The following is a 7,355-nucleotide window of genomic DNA, read 5'->3' on the forward strand; positions in this document are numbered from 1 at the left end:
ATATTTGGACACCCATTGATTCTTGAAGAATATAACTTAGAAATGCCTCATGCGCTTAACTGTCATACCCCATCAGAACCCAAAATATAAGCTTGTTTTACTTTGTTTGTAAGCAAAGTTAATGTAAACAAACGGTGTATAGCCTCAAAACATGGTTAAATCTCTAGTGTTGATATCATGGACGGTCAGTCCTTGCATCCATTGCTCTGTCTATGAATTTGAGAGTGATTACATTTCTCTAGCCCCATCCCCCAGCTTTTTACAGAGGCAGTGGCGGGGAGGGGAGTGCATTTGTTATTGTTTCAACTGCTGATTAACACTTTAACCAATAACTGTCATTCTTGCAGTCATTTTTGTTGACATATGACGTCTGAGAGGTGCCAGTGGGGAAACTTGGAGCACGGAGATGATAGACGTGTTTCCTACTAATAATCCCCAGTTGAAGGTGCTTCTGAAAATGGCGCCGGAAGAAATGGCAGCAGTTATACGGGCGTCCAACCAATTGTGCTATTACAGTTGAAGTCAGAAGTTTACATACACTTCTGTTGGAGTCATTAAAACTCGTTTTTCAACCACTCCACAAATGTCTTGTTAAGGACAACAAAGTCAAGGTATTGGAGTGGCCATCACAAAGCCCTGACCTCAATCCCGTAGAAGATTTGTGGGCAGAACTATTACTGTTACTGCACTTCAAGTTCCCCAATCTTTTATTTCTGGCAAGTTTGTGTTTTATGCAAGTTACAGTGTCTGTTTTGGTTGGTGCTTGTGTCTTTACAGTATGTGTGTGAGAGAGTTCATGTGTGTGTGAGTGTGTCAAATGTCACCTAACTCAATTTTGATGGAACATTGTCTCCCCTGTTTTTATTTGGCCCCTTATGTTTTTGGTTCTTGACATGCGTCTTTTGTTCAGAGGTTGAACACCAAGCCACCAAAAAAAAAAAAAAAAAAACGGGCATTTGTACATTGCCTTTCAGTCACCCACTATCAGTTATTTTCTTGTTATGGAGAGAGTTGATGTGAGACTCCATGTCATGTTTCATTTCTCCCATCTCTAAAATCTGACAAGTGTCTGTCTGGATGCCCTCCACTGTAACCTCTGTGATATTAGGCTTCTCTCTGAATTGCCGCCTGTCGAGTGTATTACACCATGTCAATCGATTCTGAAATCGAGATGGAGCTTGATGATTCGCGGGTGACTTTCTCTTGACACACGCCGGCATGCTTTTTATAAATCAGTGATAAGGAAGCCTTCTCTGAGACAGCTGTATAATAAACTACCTGTATCTGAGAGAATATTGGGATATCTTTCTATATTCTATATTATCACAGATTGACAGGGAGAACAATCAGAGAGTATTTCATCAGAACAGGTTTTTGGCAGATCATTCACCAAGGACGCGTCTGGCCTGCCCCTCTCTCTCTCTCTCTCTCTCTCTCTCTCTCTCTCTGTCTCTCTCTCTCTCTCTGTCTCTGTCTCTGTCTCTGTCTCTGTCTCTGTCTCTGTCTCTGTCTCTGTCTCTGTCTCTGTCTCTATCACTCTCTCTGTCTCTGTCTCTGTCTGTCTCTGTGTCTCTCTCTCTGTCTCTGTGTCTCTCTCTCTGTCTCTGTGTCTCTCTCTGTCTCTGTGTCTCTCTCTCTCTGTGTGTCTCTCTCTGTCTCTGTGTCTCTGTCTCTGTGTCTCTCTCTCTCTCTGTGTCTCTCTCTCTCTCTCTGTATCTCTCTCTCTCTCTCTCTCTCTCTCTCTCTGTGTCTCTCTCTGTCTCTCTCTCTCTCTCTCTCTCTCTGTGTCTCTGTGTCTGTCTCTCTCTCTCTCTGTGTCTCTGTGTCTGTCTCTCTCTCTCTGTGTCTCTGTGTCTGTCTCTCTCTCTCTCTGTGTCTCTGTGTCTGTCTCTCTCTCTCTCTGTGTCTCTGTGTCTGTCTCTCTCTCTCTCTGTGTCTCTGTGTCTCTCTCTCTCTCTCTCTGTGTCTCTGTGTCTGTCTCACTCTCTCTGTGTCTCTGTGTCTGTCTCTCTCGCTCTGTGTCTCTGTGTCTGTCTCTCTCTCTGTGTCTCTGTGTCTGTCTCTCTCTGTGTCTCTGTCTCTCTCTGTGTCTCTGTCTCTCTCTGTGTCTCTGTCTCTGTGTCTCTCTCTCTCTCTCTCTCTCTCTCTCTCTCTCTCTCTCTCTCTCTCTCTCTCTCTCTCTCTCTCTCTCTCTCTCTCTCTCTCTCTCTCTCTCTCTCTCTCTCTCTCAATTCAATTCAATTCAATTCAATTGATTTTATTGACATGGTAGGTTCGTTATTACTTACATTGTCAAAGTATACATATCGAAAAATAAAAATCAAATATATATGTATATATATACAAAATATATATATATTTATATATAAATAAATGGTGGGACCAACAGCAATAATAACAGTAGTAGTGGACATGGGATTACCATTAACAACAACAACAATATTAATCAGAACAACAATAAATTAAAGCAACAGTAGTAGACCAGTGTCAATATGACTTGAGAAGACATATGACCTGGTATGAAAGACAAAACAAAACTAAGCTAAATGGGAAATATTATCAATATTACTTTGCATTTTTCACTGGCTGTCCCTCAGGTTGTGGCAGGAGGACACATATTTGGCTGCCAAAACTGCACATTTTGGCTTTTCACCCAATAAATATTTGATTTTTTCTTCATCTTTTATAGTTTCAAATTCTTTGTATTGAGTTATAATTTTGGGAAAGAAATATGCTCTTAGGTCTGAGTATTTGTCACAGTGTAGTAGGAAATGCACCTCTGTCTCTACCTCTCCTCTGGAGCAGAGTGAGCACAGCCTGTCCTCTCTGGGCAGCCAGGTTTGTCTGTGACGACCGGTCTCTATAGCCAGACGGTGCTCACTGAGTCTGTACCTAGTCAATGTTTTCCTCAGTTTTCTATCAGTCACAGTGGTCAGATAGTCTGCCACCATGTACTGTCTGTTTAGAGCCAAATAGCATTGAAGTTTACTTTGATTTTTTGTGGTGTCTTTCCAATAGGTTATATATTTTTCTTTTTGTTTTGTGATGATTTGGTTGGGCCAGATTTTCTGAGGGCTGTCCCGAGGCTCTATGGGGTTGGTTTGGGTTGGTGAACTGAGCCTCAGAACCAGCTGGCTGAGGGGACTCTTCTCTGGTTTCATCTCTTGACATTGTAGAGCTGTGTGATGGAATGTTTTAGGGTCACTTGTTTTTAGATGGTTGTAAAATTTTATGGCTCTTTTTTCTATTCGAATGAGGAGGGGGTATTGGCCCAATTCTGCCCTACATGCGTTATTTGGAGTTTTTCTTTGTACTTGCAATACAGTCTTGCAAAACTCTGCATGCAATATTTCAGTTGGATGTTTGTCCCATTTAGTGAATTCATTATTAGAGAGTGGACCCCATACTTCACTGCCATATAGAGCAATTGGTTCTATAACTGATTGAAAAATTTTGAGCCAGATTCTAATTGGAATTTCAATTTTGATGTTCCTTTTAATGGCATAGAATGCTCTTCTTGCTTTGTCTCTCAGCTCATTCACAGCCATGTGAAAGCTACCTGTGTTGCTCATATTTAGTCCTAGATATGTGTAGTTTTTGGTGTGTTCTAATAGAACTGTGTCCAAATAGAATTTATATTTGTCATCCTTATTTCCCGACCTTTTTTGGAATATCATTATATTTGTTTTTTTTAGGTTAACGGTCAGAGCCCAGGTCTGACAGAACCTGTGAAGACGATCTAGGTGCTGCTGTAACCCCTCTTTAGTGGGAGACAGCAGCACCAGGTCATCTGCGTACAGCAGACACTTGATTTCAGTGTTGTGTAGGGTGATACCAGGTGCTGCCGATTCTTCTAATGTTTTTGCCAATTCATTAATGTAGATGTTAAATAATGTTGGACTTATTGGGCAGCCCTGTTTCACTCCCCGCCCCTGAGAGAAGAAGTCTGTTTGCTTGTTGCCAATTTTAACCGCACATTTGTTTTTAGTGTACATTGATTTAATAAAATCATATGTTTTCCCTCCAATACCACTTTCTATTAGTTTATAAAAAAGACCTTCGTGCCAAATTGAATCAAATGCTTTCTTGAAATCTACAAAACACGAGTAGATTTTGCCTTTGTTTTGGTTAACTTGTTTATCAATTAGAGTGTGGAGGGTGTAAATGTGGTCTGTTGTACGATAATTTTTCAGAAATCCAATCTGGCTTCTGCTCAGGACGTTGTGTTCGTCAAGGAAATGATGTAGTCTGCTATTTATAATACTGCAGAGAATTTTCCCCAAGTTGCTGTTAACGCAAATTCCTCTGTAATTATTTGGGTCAAATTTGTCTCCATTTTTATAGATTGGTGTGATCAATCCCTGGTTCCAAATATCGGGGAAAATACCTGCAGTGAGGATAATGTTGAAGAGTTTGAGTATAGCCAATTTGAATTTGTGGTCTGTATATTTGATCATTTCATTTAAAATACCATCAGCACCACAGGCCTTTTTGGGTTGGAGATTGCATAGTTTTTCCAATAATTCTTCTTCTGTAATTGGGGTATCTACAGGATTCTGATAGTCTTTGACTGCTAATTCAAGGATTTGTAATTTTTCTTGTATATCTTTTTGTTCTGGGCTCTTTGTTATATTGCTGTAGAGGTTTGCAAAGTGATTTCTCCACATATCCCCATTTTGGATAGCCAATTCCTCATGATGAGGTTTGTTTAATTTATTCCAATTCTCCCAGAAGTGGTTTGATTCTATGGATTCCTCAATTCCATCCAGCTGATTTCTAATGTGCTGTTCCTTTTTTGTTCTTAGGGTGCGTTTGTATTGCTTCAGTGTTTCCCCATATTGAAGGCGTATATTTTTGTTGTCTGGTTCTCTGTGTTTTTGATTAGATATATTTCTCAATGACTTTCTTAGATTTTTGCAATCATTATCAAACCATTTTTCATTATCTGTTATTTTTGGTTTGCTCTTATGCTTCTTTAGATTAGCCAAGGAGGCTAATTTGTCAAATATAAAGTTTATGTTTCTAACGGCCAAATTTACACCTTCATTGCTGAAGGAGAATGTTAAGGCTAAAAAGTTGTCCAGGAGAGATTGTATTTTTTGGCTACTAATTGCTTTTTGGTAGATGTCTGTACTGTTTGCACTCCATCTATAGGCTTGTTTAGTACCATGTAATTTATTGGGCCGTGATGCTTCATGGTTGGGTTCTGCTCTTCTCAGATACACTGTGATTTTACTGTGGTCTGAGAGAGGTGTTAGTGGGCTGACTGTGAAGGCTCTGAGAGACTCTGGGTTTAGGTCGGTGAGGAAGTAGTCTACAGTGCTGCTGCCAAGGGATGAGCTGTAGGTGTACCTACCAAAAGAGTCTCCTCTCAGCCTGCCATTGACTATGTACAGACCCAGTGTTCGACAGAGCCTCAGGAGCTGTACTCCGTTTTTGTTTTTCACTTTGTCATAGTTGTTTCTGTGGGGGTATGTGGGGAGGGAAAGGTTATTGCTTCCTGGTAGGTGTTTATCCCCATGACTGTTAATAGTGTCTTGTTCTTCTGCTGTTCTAGCATTCAGGTCTCCACAGACCAGTACGTTGCCTTGGGCCTGAAAGTGACTAATCTCTCCCTCTAGAATAGAGAAGCTCTCTTCATTGAAGTAGGGTGACTCTGAGGGGGGAATGTATGTGGCACAGAGGAAGACGTTTTTATCTGTCAAGATAGCCTCCTTGTTGATTTTTAACCAGATAAAGAATTCTCCTGTTTTGATCAATTCGATTGAATTAATTAGTTCAGATTTATACCATATTAACATTCCCCCTGAGTCTCTGCCCTGTTTGATTCCTTTTAATTTAGTGGATGGTATGATTATCTCCCTATAACCTAGTGGACAGCCAGTGGAAACATCACCTCTGCACCATGTTTCCTGTAGTACTACAATATCAACATCATCAATTTCTTTCAGGAAGTCTGGGTTTCTGCTCTTTAGCCCAAAAGCAGAGGACTTCAATCCTTGTAAATTCCAACATGCAACGTAAAAAGACTTCATAACTTTTTTTTTTTCTCTCTCTTTTCTTTACCTTTCAAAATGAGACAAACATTCACAATCCAAGAAGAACCATTAACAGGATTTTTCAATTAAAGTAAACTATTATTTTGCAAATGTGATTTGTTTATCATTTAAGATGATGACACAAGAATTTGTGTCATGCTACTTGGGTGGGTGTAGTGTGAGGATGGTGGTGTTCTTGTGCTCATCTTACCATGACCCTCGGCCTATCACATGTGAGCATAGTAGACTCAGCATTTGTTTAATGTCACTCATTTGGTTGGTGGGGGCTGGGCCAGTTGCTCCTCTCACAGCCTGTGCGTAGCTCTGCCTGCTGGGCTGTGGCTCCTCCAGGTGTGGGTCTGCGGTGGGGAGGAGGGGGGTGGTAGGCCTCATCTGGGTGGCTCTGAAGCTGGGCTGGGGTGGTCTGTGCTGCGCTGGCTGTGGTGGGCATTGAGGTTGGTGGTGCTGTGGTCGTGGCTGGGGGGTCCAGGGTGCTGGTCCGGGGTGTTGTGTCGGTGATCTCGGAGGGGTGGAAATTGCTCCGCTGTTCCTGGGTGGACAGGTCGGGCTGCGGTTTAAAGCGACGTCCTTGAGAGTCTTGGCAAAGATGGGGACTGTCTCCCTGTACAGGTGAACATGGTCATAGAGACAGTCCAGATCGAGGGTGGGATGGTGGGCCAGGTGTACATTGGGTCGCAGGGCACAGTCCCGGGATAGGCTGGCGTTTATTCTTTGGATTGTGGCAGGGTGGAAGTCCCTCCTCTGTAGAAGGGTTGACACTATGATTCTTGAGTTGGGGAAGATTGCGGAGGCCTTCTCAATCACTCCCCGTAGTGAAGTCGCCACCCTCTCCTGCTGAGCATGCAGGTCGTTGCTTCCGGTATGTATAATTATGTGGCTTGGCGACCCGAGATGGGCCTTATCAAGCAGCTCCATGGCACTTTGCGTTGTTGGGCACCGCACCTTTCTTGTTTTGTGTCTAGGGAAAAGTTTCTTCTCCTGGACATACTTCCCATTTGAGTCCATTAACAGGACGATGCCAGCCAGTGTTTCTTCTGGACTGGGGGGGGCAGAGTGGGGGCTGGTGGGTGTTGGAGCTGGGGTGTGGCTGGCCTGTGTCGGTGCCACTGTCAGTGGGAGGCTGTTCTGTGGGTTGAGGAGGAGGGGTGCAGCAGGCAGGGCTGGGGAAGTCTGGCTGGTTGAGCTGGACTCCTCTGCTGTGTGAGGGCAGGTCATAGAGTGGTGATTTATCTGCTCCTGCAGCCTGTCCTCTGCTCTCTTTCTCTCCTGCAGCTCCTCTCTTAGTGTAGTCAGCTC

This window comes from Salvelinus fontinalis, chromosome 24 (genome assembly GCF_029448725.1).
Source record: "Salvelinus fontinalis isolate EN_2023a chromosome 24, ASM2944872v1, whole genome shotgun sequence".
NCBI lineage: Eukaryota > Metazoa > Chordata > Actinopteri > Salmoniformes > Salmonidae > Salvelinus > Salvelinus fontinalis.